At 41.1% G+C, this 13611-nt stretch overlaps 1 pseudogene; it reads right to left on the bottom strand.

Moving 5' to 3' along the window:
• Positions 1 to 7089, bottom strand: part of LOC102824060 — a 99020-nt pseudogene extending 91931 nt beyond the window's left edge.
• Between the last annotated feature and the right edge of the window lie 6522 nt (positions 7090 to 13611).

Here is a 13611-nt window from a genome sequence, read left to right as displayed (position 1 = left end):
ACATATTGTCAGAAGGGAACAGTCGCTAGGGAAGGATATCATGTTTGGTAAGGTGGAGGGTCAGAGAAAAAGAGAAAGACCCCCAATGAGATGGATTGGCCAAGTGGCAGCATCGATGGACTCAAGCATGGCAACAGTAGTGAGGTTAGCTCAGGATCGGGCAGTGTTTCGTCTTGCTGTGCCTAAGGTGTCTATGAGTTGGTACCAACTCAATGGCACCTAATAACAACAACAAGTATTCTTGATTTTACAAATAGGTCACTTCATTGAAATTTCTGCTACCTATGAGTAGTATTTGCTTGACACACTATCTAAAATGCCACTCCACCTTTCCAAGACCCTTTTGTTACGTTGTCTTTGTTTTATTTGTCTTATTAGCTGTTGTGATTACCTAATATGTTGCAATATGTTTTCATTTCATTTGTTTTTGCTTTTCTCTTTTTCTACAATGTATGGAGAGGATTGTTGTTAGCTGCTGTCAAATTCACCCCAACTCATTACCACTCTATGCATAATGGAAAGAAATGCAGGTCCTGTGCCACCTAAGGATTGGTTGCAGATCAGAATGCTGTGATCCATAGAGTTTTTTCACCTGAGTTTTAAAAGAAGATTGCCAGGTCCTTCTTCCTAGTCTGTTTGAGTCAGACAGTCCTGCTAAAACTTGTTCAGCATCATAACAACAAATGAGTGGTGTCTATGCCTGAGGTGAATTGGCCATGTTGTGGTTGTTGTTGTTGCTAAGCGCCATCAAATTTTTTCTGACTTATAAAAACACTGTTTAAGGTTTCTGAGACTGTAAATCTTTGTGGGAGCAGAAAGCCTCATCTTTCTCTCATGCAGTGGCTGGTAGGTATGTAAACCACTGACCTTGTGGTTCTAAGTCCAGCGCTTATCCAATAAATCCACCTCAATCCCTGAACCATCTCAGGGTAGATTTATTTAATTGACCCCTGTATCCCCAATGCCTAGAACAGCACAAAATACATGGTAAGGGGTTCCAAAAATATTTGATGAATCAATTAGATACGTGAAAACAAGTTAAAGTCTTAGGAGTTGGCAACAGTACATTGGCATGTTACTTTCTGATGTCATTTGTTCTCAAATAATTCCACCTAAAGAAAACCTTTTCAAAGAGTCAATCTTTAGCTCAAGTTCCTTCCATTTCTTTCTTCTGTTCTCTGTGTAGTCAGCCCAAAGGATATGTGAGTTCAATTTGCAGAGAAATGCCACAGATAGATATGATAATGTCCCTTCCACTTAAAAGGTCTGAGCATATTTTGAAAGTGTTTTATGAACTGGAAACCTTTCTATGATGTATTTCACTATAACCCCATAAAACCTTACACCCTGCTGGAATTTTATCCTGTTAAATTTGGCAGTGTTTTCTTCCTCAAGTAATGAGTTCAATTCATGTTTTCATTTAAGTTCATACCCAGATACAAATCAGTGTCATTGCCACAGGCAGAGATTCCCAGAATTCCCAGGCACCGGGAGGACTGGTGCTTTAGAAGACTGAATGCCAAATGCTCCTTTTCAGAAGTGGGTTCCGTAGCACTTACTGTCTATGGCTGCTTCAGTGCCAGGTCCCGTGGCGGGACTTGACTAAATGGGCTTCCGACTTCCATCCCAATGCAAGCTTGTCTTGTAAAGCCTCAATGGAGTTCCTGTGGTAATCCCTCTTTGTTTCCCTCAGAGAGAGAAACAATAATCACATTTTTTTTTCCTAGAAAAGAGTTCAAGAGCACAAGTGGTTTTAGTTAGGGATTCAATAAACACTTTGGCAAGAATCAGAAGAGCAGTGTAGGAAAGAACCAGTACTGCTTCTTTTGGTTCTAATTTAAGGTGGATGTTTTCATGGGAGGAAAAGCAAGCGTAGCATGTTCCGTCAGGGAGTGGTGGTGGTGGTGGTGGTGGTGTACCGTGGAGTCGGTTCCGACTCATAGCGACCCTGCATAGTGTTTCCGAAGCTGTAAATCTTTATGGGAGCACAAAGCCTCATCTTTCTCCCATGGAACTGTTAGTAGCTTCGAACTGCTGACCTTGAGGTTAGCAGCCCGGATGACTTTAGCCCCTGGTGATGGCTGAGTGTCAGAGTAGAACTGTGCTCCGTAGAGTTTCCAACAGCTGATTTTTTCAGAAGATATCCAGACCTTTCTTTAGCTGCACCTCTGGGCGAATTCCAATTTCCAGTGTTTTGGTTAGCAGCCAAGTGGGCTAACCATTTGCATCAACAAGATAACTGAATAACTATTAGGATTGTATTTTATTTTTCCTAATAAGTTACCAAAAAACCTTAAACCAATCGCCAACAAACAAATTCAGATTCATAGGAGTCCTGTTTGGCACTGTAGAATAAGCACTGTACTGCTAAACCACAAGGTTGGTAATTCAAACTTTCCAGCTGCTCTTAAACCCTATATAGGATTGCTATGAGTCGGAACAAAATTTCATGACACCTAGCAACAACAACAAGTGAACCCATAAGACAGAAAAGAACTTCCCCATGGGCTGCAAATTTCCAAGGTTGTATATCTTTACTCACAGAGTGGCTGGTGAATTGAAATTGCCAATGCTTCAATTAGTAGCCAAATTTTAATCACTGTGCCTGTCACCAGAGAGCCAGCCTACTACATAGTTTTTGTTAAGTGTTGTTGAGTTGGTTCTTATACAGGGTTTCCAAGGAGCAGCTGGTGAGTCTGAACCACCAACCTTGCAGTTCAAACCGACCTTGCAATCCAGTGCTTATCCTACAACACCACAACGGGACTCCCAGCTTGTTTTTGTTGGTAAGTGCCTTCGAGTTGATTCGGATTCATAGTAAACCTGTATAAGGTTTCAGAGGAGCAGCTGATGGATTTGAATGATTAACTTTGTGGTTCACAGTCCAGTGCTTATCTTACAGCCCCACACAAGAAATCCACTGATACATTGTTTTTGTTAAGTGCCTTCGAGTGGGTTCTGGCTCCTAAGCCACCCTGTATAGGGTTTTGAGGAGCGACTGGTGAATTTGAACCACCAACCTTGCAGTCCAGTACATTGTCCCATAGCGCCACACCAGGATACATTGTTGTTGTTGTTGTTATGTGCCGTGGAGTCGATTACGACTCATAACGACCCTGTACAGGGTTTCCAAGGCTATAAATCTTTACGGGAGCAGAAAGCCTAATCTTTCTCCCGCGGAGCAGCTGGTAGTTTAGAACTGCTGACCTTAAGGTTTGCAGCCCGATTCGTAACCACTACGCTACCAGAGCTCGTTAGCCCACAGCGCCACACCAGGATGCAATAGGTAACTAAAAGTCTAATATCTAATCAGTGACTGTTTTAAAAAGTGGCATTACCAGTAAAGGAATGTCACTGCGAGAGCAAGGGCAGCAATGACCATAGTAACACCCTCTGTGTGGAAGTTCAGCTCCACCTGTGAGGCTCTGTCCTGATTCCCATTGACTTTATGACTTCCTGCAGGCAAACACCTGGAGACTCTTGGAGCCGCTGCTGTGTTTCAGAACAATGGCATCACATTAAGTCTTCATTAAGGACACTAGAGCCAGTTCTTCCCTTGTCCAAGCCAAATTCTCAGACTTCAAAGAGATCAGACTGGTATGGAGGAGGAAAGATAGTTAAGCACAAGGTTTGACAGTAAAAGCGGGGAGGGAGTTACCGGAAAGTAAAAGAATGCATTTGTCTTCTTGTCTTCTTCTTTTCCAAGAAAGCCAAAGAATTCACACACACAGAGAGAGAGAGAGAGAGAGAAAGAGAGAGAGAGAGAGAGGCACGCAATCTGTGTTATGCTAGTTCTTTGCCTAGATGTCAATTTGTAACTCTGAGCTACCTTGCTCACAAGCTGGAAGTCATAGTACAAATAACCTCAAATCTCAGTATTGCAGTCTCTCCACTTTTCTTTGTGCCAGGAGAGGCAGCAGACAACTGAGCCCACTCTGAGCTGAGGCTGACAGATCCTTCTGGGAGATCTACTCCAAGGCAGGGATGCTATGAAATGCTCCCTGGAGTTACTTGGGTACCTATGCTTTGAGCTGTGTTTGTGTACAAATGTGGACAACATTTAGATGCCTAGTGATGATTTACAAGGTCTACCATATCCAAAAAGGAGCCCTGGTGGTGCTGTGGGTTCAGCATTGGACTGCTAACCTTAATGAGGTCTGTGGTTCAAACCTACCAGTGGATCCATGGGAGAACGATGAAGCTGTCTGCTCCGGTAAAGACTTATAGTCTCTGAAGCAGTTAGACTCCATCTGATAAGGTCACTATAGTCAGAATTGACTTGATGGCAGTGGCTCCTTAAATTTTTCAAAAATGTTTTTACTGTATTAAAAAGTCTTTTTTCTCTTTTTAAATGCCACAATTTGATACAAAGTTGCATATTTCAGAATCATCCTGTATTAGACTGAAATATCTCTGTATGCACTTCTTAAACAAGTATGATACTTTCATTAAGCATGAAATGTGCTCATTCAGCCATTACTTATTGAACACCTACTAGTTCTCAGCATCACACTAGAAGTAGCCACTGTGAGGAAGCCTAAATACTGCAAATTTTTGGGAATGCATTACAAATATGGAGTGTTATAGAAAACAATCAGTAATTAAAAGAAACTGGACAACATGCAGAAGAAAATTAAGTAAACGCTATCTCAGATTCTAAAGCTTTTGGTTTAAGGCATGTTCACTACATTCCAAGGAGGTTCTATTTTACTTATTCGAATAATCCATATAGTTTGGGATACTTTTTATTTTGGGTCATCATGTATCAATCCAACATGAGCAAGTGGCCTTATTTAACAGTTTTGTTTTGTTTTGTTTTATTGTTGTTGTTGTTGTTGTCAGGTGCCATGGAGTTGGAACCGACTCATAGCAACCCCATGCACAGCAGAACGAAACAATGTCTGATCTTGGGCCAACCCCACCACCGCTGCCACACTTGACGCCATCAATGATGCCACCTGGCTGATCCATTAGGAGCTTTGAAACCCACGTACAAGTCTCAAGTAACTCTGTTTTACATCCAAGACTAAAAACGATTGTTTGTATTGTCTATGCTGCACCTACAGATGAGCTAAATTTGGCCTTGGGGCATTGGAGAGTTGGAATTCACAACCTGGGGCTCCAGTTGAACAAACAGAATTATGGGTTCAGATGGCTGTGGAGATGGAAAAACAAGTAATCACTCTATGAAGAGCTACTACAGAAGCAACAGAATTTTCTTTTGCAGCCCACAGGAAGAGCCTGCCAGGCTCTTAAGCTACACATCAGTGCTTTCATGAGAGGAAAGAGGGGAGGCTAGGCAGGATTCAGTAAGAGCTGAGAGGTGAACCAAACGGAGGGGGATACAGACCAATGCTAAGTTGTCAGCAGAAAAGGAGGGCACCGCTCTTACAGAGCTGGGAGAGGTCAATAAATCACCATTCTTATCTTGCAAACAGAGCCTGTGACTTCAAAAATTAGCTCATTTATTCTGCACAATTAAATGTATTGAAGTGTGACAGAAAAGTTTAGCAGGCAGTGGAGCAGAAAGCCAGCAACAGTGAATGAACATCTCAGTGAATGACACAATTAGTTGATTTTCATTTTATTTATCAATATAATTATTGAATTGTATTTATCCCTTTTCACAGATTTCTACAACTATTACGGCTTGGGCCTCCAGGGAAAGAATTAGGTCAAATTTTTAGTCTAAGTTTATGTGATTATGGAGCTGCTAATAAAGGAAAGTTCTTTAAAGTGTGACACAATCTTGTATTCAATGTCACGCCTATCATCTGGCTGAGAAATCCAGTCCTTTTTCATGTGAATGTGACAAATTGAATATAAATTTGTGAATGTGCCTACTCCTAAGTGGGGACTGTACTGGGGGTGGCCAGTGACCTCTTCTATATAGCTTTAAGATTAGAAGTTAGGACAATTATTTTGGTTTTGGAAAATTATGAAAAAGGAATCTTGAAAATAAATCCTGACATTAATGAAATTTGACAAAGAAAGAAAGGTTGAGCTAATGGGACTGCTTCCTTTTGTGTTTTGTCTCACCTATTTCAGCACCTGCATTCTGCTGTGTCTCTTTGAAATCATATCAGAAGAAGAACAAACACGAGATGGAAGACAGTATTCATGTTCGGGAGGGTGGATGGAAAGCAATCTGCCACACAGTTTCTGGAAGCTGAGTTTATCCCTATGAACCAGCAGCTTATGAATACAGCCACTGTCTGGTTCCAAATTACCTTCTTGCAGTGAATCAAAAGACTTATGGGTACCGAAGCCCACAGTTCCTGCTCGGTCTGCAAAGGGACCCATTTCACATAGGGAATCTCATTTCTCACCCACAAGTCTCTCAGTTAAATGTTTGCTACCATGGGCATCTGAGAGATGCTCAGTTTCTCAGTTAAGATCGACTGAAGGCAATTCAGGTTCAACTTTTAATAGACTCCACAAAGTACATGAGGAGCTCTGTAGCGTAGTAGTTACGAATCAGGCTGCTAACCTCAGGGTCAGCAGTTTGAAACTGCCAGCTGTTTTGCTGGAGAAAGATGAGGCTTTCTGCTCCCGTAAAGATTTACAGCCTTGGAAACCCTGTACAGGGTCACTATGAGTCAGAACCAACTCCACAGCACATAACAACAACAACAACAAAGTACATTGTTCTAAAGAAATCCCTTAGAATCTATGAGGATCACAGAGAATTTACTAAAATGTAGATTCCCAGGCTCACCTCCAAGACAGAAATCTGGAGCTACATATCTTTTAATTGTGGCAAAAACATAGATAACTTGACATTGGCCAATTCAACATCTGGTTTACGTGTACAACCCAGTGACACCGACTACATTAACCAGGCTCCACAGCCATCACCAGCATTCTTGCCCTGTCTTTTAGGACTGACGTAACAAAATTGGTGACTTTCAAGATAAGAAATTTATTTTCACATAGGTTTAGAGGCTAGAAGTCCAAATCAAGGTCTATCCATTAGCCATATCAATTCCTTCTGAGGGATCTGAGTTCCAGCCCCTCTTCCAGCTTTCAGTAGCTGCCAGCAGTCTCTGGTCTTTCTTTGCTACCTGTAGATTCATCTTCATACGGCATCTTTCCTCTGTGCATGACTCTGTCTCATTGTCTCTTCTCACCTTTTATCAGCCACCTATAGACTCCTGGTCAAGGTTGGCAGTTCAAATCCACCAATCGCTCCTTGGAAGCCCTATACAAGGTCACCATGAGTGAGAACCAACTCGACAGCACTTAACAAAAGTAACATTCCCCCAAATATGGTCACATTCACATGCCTTTGGGGGAAAAGTACAGATTCAATCCCAAGGAGACCATGATATATGTTCAAGGAATAGCAAGAAGGCTCATATGAGACAGCCAAGGGCCAGATCATGTAGGGACTCCTAAGCTCTAGATTTTGTGTTTTGTTCTAAATGTGACAGGAAGTCATTAGAGTGTTGTGATGTCATCAGCATTAACATATGACTCATTTCAGGCTGATTCTGACAGCTGAATGGACTGTAGTTGTAGACAGCATATAAAAATGAGTCCAATATGAAATTAAACTCTAAAGCCCCCAGGACAAGGTTTTAGAAAGAGGCCTTTAGCCCATTCTTAATTCACATAGCCACAACAGGGAGGATCTTATCCACTGTTTCTGAAAATTCATGAACTACCCTTTTTCCCCTCATCTTTAAGTCATTGAAACCACTTGTAGGATACATACTTTCACTTGTCTTTCTAATTCATGGTCACAAGGATTTCCTTAATTTCTTTGAATCATTGCTGATGCTTAGAAACCCAAATGATTTTTGCAAGTTGGCCTTGTATCCTGCCACTTTGCCAAATTCATTTATTAATTCTAACAGCATTTTTGTGGAGTTTCCTGTGTATAGGATTTTGCTATCTGCAAAAAGGAATTTGACTTCCTCAGTCCTGATTTGGATAACTCCCTGCCCAGCCCGATTACACTGATTACGGTTTTCCAGAAAGATGTTCCATAGCAGTGGTAGAAGTGGCCATTTCTATCTTATTCTTGGTCTTAATGAGGAAGCTGTCAATCTTTCTCCACTGAGTATGGTGGGCTTCTCATAAATGCCTTTATTATACCAAGGAGTTCCCCTTCTATTCCTAGCTTGTTGAATGCTTTTACCAGGCAAGGTTGTTGGATTTTGTCAAATGCCTTTCTGCTCTTATTGAGATGATGGACTGTTTCCTTGGGTTTTTTTCTTAGTTCTGATGTATTATATTAACTCATTTTCTAAAGTTGAACCAGCCTGGCATTCTTGAGATAAATCCCACTGGGTCTGCTTATTAATTCCGTTTGCTAGTATTTGTGTGAATATTTTGTTTCTATTCATTAGAGATATTAATCTATAGTTTTATTTTCTTATGGTTAAGGCAACCAATTCAAGGATTACCCTTAAAAGCAAATAAAAATTAACAAAATCCACTACCCTTGAGGCAATTCCCACTAGTGACCCTCTAGAACAGAGTAGAACTTTCTCAGAGGATTTTTAAGGAGGCTACTAGGAGGCCTTGTATGACACTGTAGGTTAATACACCAAACTACAAAGCTGTGTGAATTGCAAGGTCAGTGGTTCAAGCTCACCAGCTGCTCCTCAGAAACCCTATACAGGGTCACTATGGGTCAGAATCGACCTGACGGCACTTAACAACAACAACAACTAGGAGTCCTGGTGTGGTGCTGTGAGTTAATACGCTGGATAGCAAAGTCATTTCAACCTCCCATCAGCTTTTCAAGCCCACCAACCGCTCCTCAGAAACCATATATGTAGCCATGGGTCAGAACCGACTCAATGGCACTTAACAACAACAATGTAGACTACTTTGAATCTACCAACCACTCCGTGGGAGAAACAGGAAACTTTCTGCTCCCAAAAAGATTTACAGCTTTGGAAACCCTACGTAGGGTCTCTGAGTTGGCATCAACTCTATGGAAGTGGGCTTGAATCTTTACAGTGGTGGGTTTGATCCACTGAGCTTTTACTTTGCAGTCAAGCACCTCAGTACTATGCCACCGGAACACTTCTGCTATAATAAAGAAAATGAGGGTTGTAGTTTAGGAGGCTAGAAGACTGACATATTTTCCCCACGAGAACCAGTCCTCTAGATGGGCTTTACTGTTGCTCGGTGCCATCCCGTCAGACTTCATATATGACAGAATGAAACACTGCCCTGTTCTGCGTCATCCTCACCATCGTTTTTAAGCTAAAGCTTTAGGCTGTTCTTGTTAAATGCCACCGAGGCAGTCTTGACTCATCGTGACCCTGTATACGTTTTCGAAGGAGTGGCTGGTGAGCTTGAACCCTTGACCTTGTGGTTCAAACCTATCTTTCAGTCCATTGCATTAACCTGCAGTGCCACACTAAGACTCTAAAGTTTTAGATTATCAGTTTAAAAACCCTGCTATTCAAATGCAAAGATGCTCATGAAAGAAGCTTAAACTCTTAGCAAAGGAGTATATTATATCACGTAAAAATGTAATAAAACTCAGGGAAAAAATTAATTCATCTCATCTGCCTCTCTGACTAGAGGAACCCAAAGAAGACAGTGACTTGCTCAAGATCACATAGATGCTCAGTGATAGGCATGAAACCGGGAGCTGCTCGCTATTTCTCTGGTCAGTTTCTCACATCCTCCCTATTGTGATTACCTAATGACAAGTGTGGGACAAGAGGCAGATTGCCATGAAAGTTTTAGTGTGAAGAAGAGAATAATGCCAGAAAGGAGAAAACTGGTAAGAAAAATGGACAAAAATGTCAAAGTGACGTTTTTCTAAGTTCATCTGAAGCTAGTCTGGACTCCATCTCAGTTGAACCACTGAAGCCACAACCTTGTGTTTACATTGATCATGGACCCACAGTTGTAAATCTCTGATGGAGTAAGAAAGGTAGCAAACATAAGTTCACTTCTGTTTTGCTTACCTTGAACACGGAGGCGGAAAAGGAAGACATTCAGGTCACTTGTGTGAGCTGTAGAAACAAATCTGAAACTCTGATAAAACAGCTTTATGAAGGACAAAATGGGGAGATTTTTTAATCTTGAAAACTAAGGTGACATTTTATCATAAAGCTCAGCATTTTAACAAGATTCCATTAGAATGCATAGTTATCTATCTGAGGGTATTAAAAGAGGTAAGGGTTAATAGAATCCAAGAATTAGTTTGAGTTTTAGGAAACAAAGTGGAATTACTGTTCGTAGTGTGAATGTAAGGCTACCGTGCCACCGGCATTGTTCTAAGCATTTCTTGTACTTTCAATGATTTAATCACTAACACAACCCTTTGAAGGAGATATTGTTATCCTGATTGTGTAGTTGAAGAAATGAAGGCAGGTTGGGTTGTTGGGTAGTTAAGATGTTAAAGAGTTGTATTTGGAATTTAGCTTTATCTTCAAAGCTCATGTTCTTCCTTTTATATTGTCAGTTTTCTCAGGTTATTACAAATGTTAGATAAATCTTAACGGCTTCAGCTACATTTCTAATGCTATCCTTAAGCAAAATCCTTAATTTAAAAATCTGGAAAAATAAGTCCTTTTTTTCTTTATTGTTTTTTTTGTTTTTGTTTTTTTTTAAATTTGTAGACTATCACATAAATGAGGAGCGTGGCACCCTATGATAAGCACTGGATTGTAAACCACAAAGGTCGAGTTTCAATCCTGTCAGACACTCTGCAGGAGAACTATGAGACTTTCTGCTCTCTCAAAAATTTAAAGACTCAGAAACCCTACACAGGGTCACTGTGAGTTGAAACCAAACCGATGGCACTTAACAATAACAATCACATAGATAGGAGATTTGTTTTTCATATTGCATATGTATATCTATAAAGGTTTGAGGACACATTCAATCTTTCTTTAACATATGATTTTTATTAATTTAATGGAGTGTAACTGTATCTTAAGAAGTCCAGATAGTAGGGTGGGTTAAGTATTGACCTGCCAACTGAAAGGTTAGTGGTTTGAACCCACCAGTGTTTCCTCAGTAGAAAGATGTGACTGTCTACTTCTGTAAAATGTGTAGCCTTAGAATCCCTATGAGGTAGTGTCTAGTCCTAGAGGCTTGCTGTGAGCCACAATCAACTCAGTGGTAATGTGGTTTTTTTTGGGGGGGTTAATGCATTTTGATATTTGGATGATTATTATTTTTTTATTTCATTGTTATAAAATATGTCTAATAAAACATTTATCATTTTAACCATTGCAAGTATACAATTCTGTAACATTAATTACATTCACCATGTTGTAGGAACAATGTATACTATGCATTTTTCCAAATTTTTTGCTACCCCTGAAGTAATAACTCCCTGTTTCTCCTTCCCTGCTACCATTAGTCGATTTTTGTCTCTGCATTTGCAAAATCTAAACGTCTCATATAAAAGTAGGATCACACAATATTTGTCCTTTCTTGTCTAACTTATTTCACTTAATAAAATGTTTTCAAAGTACATCTATGCCATAGCATATATCAGACCTTCACTTCTCTTTTTCTTAATATAAGATTTTATTTTGAGGTTTACATGGGAGAACATCAGTTTTACATTCATCCTATTGTATTGTGTTTCATTGCAATGATTATAATTCCCTCATGTATCATCAAATAACCAAAGGGTACACCCCACAGGCCTGCCCCGCGGCCACCCTCCCTGAGTTCAGTGTCCCTAGCTGCTCCATCTGTCCATGTCATTGTCTCTGTCTCCAACCCTGGCATCTCTGCCTCTCTGGGTAGAGTCCCCCTCTCTGCTCTTCTCACTTGATGGTCCCGGGGACCTCCGCTCCTGGGCTGCAAAATCAATCACTCCCCTCCTTTTGTAAAAAAACATTTACCTCTATATTTCCTACCCTCCCAGTCAGTCCTGATGGCAATTATTCACTATTGTACCACAAGAGTCTTATCCTCATTTCCTTTCGCCAGCCCAGTCCCAACAGATTAGAAATCATTCAGTGGAGATTCTACCTTACTCCCCCACATCTGGAGCTAGGTTCCCTTTTGAAAGCTTGTAAGCCAGTCACTTCTTGCTTTTGTAGCCCACGCCCCCGTTTTGGGTAGCCAATGTCTAAGTTGGCCATCCCTGTCAACTCTGTGTACCGAGGGGGTAGGAGTTATCCTCGCTGTAAAGGTTTGTTCCCTTTCTTGAGCTATTACATCCATAAGTATGAGTAAAGTTTATCAAATTGTAGCAGATTTCTCTTTTTCTCTTTTCCCTCTTCTTTCTTCTTCTAGTCGAGTTCTGATCATCCAACCATCAAAGCCAGGTCAAGTGGGTATTATCTGCAAGTGTAGGTGTTCTTGTGCATCTCCCCTTACTTCATATCAGCTGGATGCTTCACTTTCCGCTCTAGTCCTCTGTGGCTATGTCACTGCCTTTTGACCCAGGAGTCCCCGGGTCTTGCTGTACTGTTGGCCATCTAGGTCTCCACCTGGGTTCACAGGGGTTTATTGAATGTGGTCAGACTTAGCTCACAACTTCATTGTTATTTTTCCCCCTCTTCCCTTTTTCGGTGATCAACGTGGTCACCAGCCAGACCACCTGCTTACTCATGTATTCCCCTTGAGTCTCAGTCTTGGAAGGGAGTTTGCTCTGAGGGGTCCTGACCACTTGCCTTGATGGCTCCTGGGTGAACAGCTTACTTGTTCTTGTAGTAATCTATCAGACTGCCATTATTGTTTTGGATTTGTCCGGCAGGTCTTTCTTTCACAGAGTATCTTCTGTTCTAGTTGCTCCAGGCTGATATTCTAGTCCTTTCCAGTGGAAATTTCCTACCTCAGACAATTCTGGATGTGGTTCTGGATTCCACCTACGGTCTTATGTAGTGTAAAGGCTCCACAGGAAGCCTCTTTCATGGGGCAACTTCTAGGCCCCTTTAAGGTATTCCAATCAGTTGTAGGCTGAAGACGGACTTACAAGCTTTCTGTAGTGATGTTTCTGGCTATTCCTTTCTCCATCTCTCTAGTCTCTTTTTTACAATGGTAGGTAAATGAAACCAAGATTCAAAAGGCAGCCAAGCATCTTAACATTATTTCCCTCTTTTACCCCTTCAAACCGTGCCTCAATCCCTATATTTCACGCCCTTTTGTTCTTGTTCCTAGGTTGTCTATACCTCATCGTTTACCTCTGTCCTACTTAGTCCATGTGAACCTGCCTAACTGCTCTCCCATCAGCCTTGTTCTTCCATTCCCCTCCTTCTTCTTGTGTATTGTCCCCCTCACCCCAGCACCCAAGCTATCCTGTATCTATTCCCTACCCTGTGCTCCACCTTCCCCTCCCTTCCTCCCCTCCTCTCATCCCATACATCCTGGTGATCAGCATATATATATATATAGCCTCTTTTAGTGTGGGTTCTTTTTCTTAGTCTTTTACAAAAACAGTCCTATGCAGAATTTCTCCTTTTGTGACTGACTAATTTCACTCAGCATAATGTCCTCAGGGTTCATCCATGTTAAGTGATGGTTGCAGCTTCCTTGTTGTTCTTCAAGGCTAGCATAGTATTCCATTGTATGTATGTACCACAGTTTATCCCTTCTTCAATTGATGGACACTTCAGCTGTCTCCATCTTTTTGCTATTGTAAATAGTGCTGCTATGAACATTGGTGTGCAT

This window comes from Chrysochloris asiatica, unplaced genomic scaffold (assembly GCF_000296735.1).
Source record: "Chrysochloris asiatica unplaced genomic scaffold, ChrAsi1.0 scaffold00040, whole genome shotgun sequence".
In the NCBI taxonomy this organism is placed as follows: domain Eukaryota; kingdom Metazoa; phylum Chordata; class Mammalia; order Afrosoricida; family Chrysochloridae; genus Chrysochloris; species Chrysochloris asiatica.
Note: the sequence above shows the minus strand (reverse complement) of the source record. Positions and strands in the feature narration are given on the sequence as shown.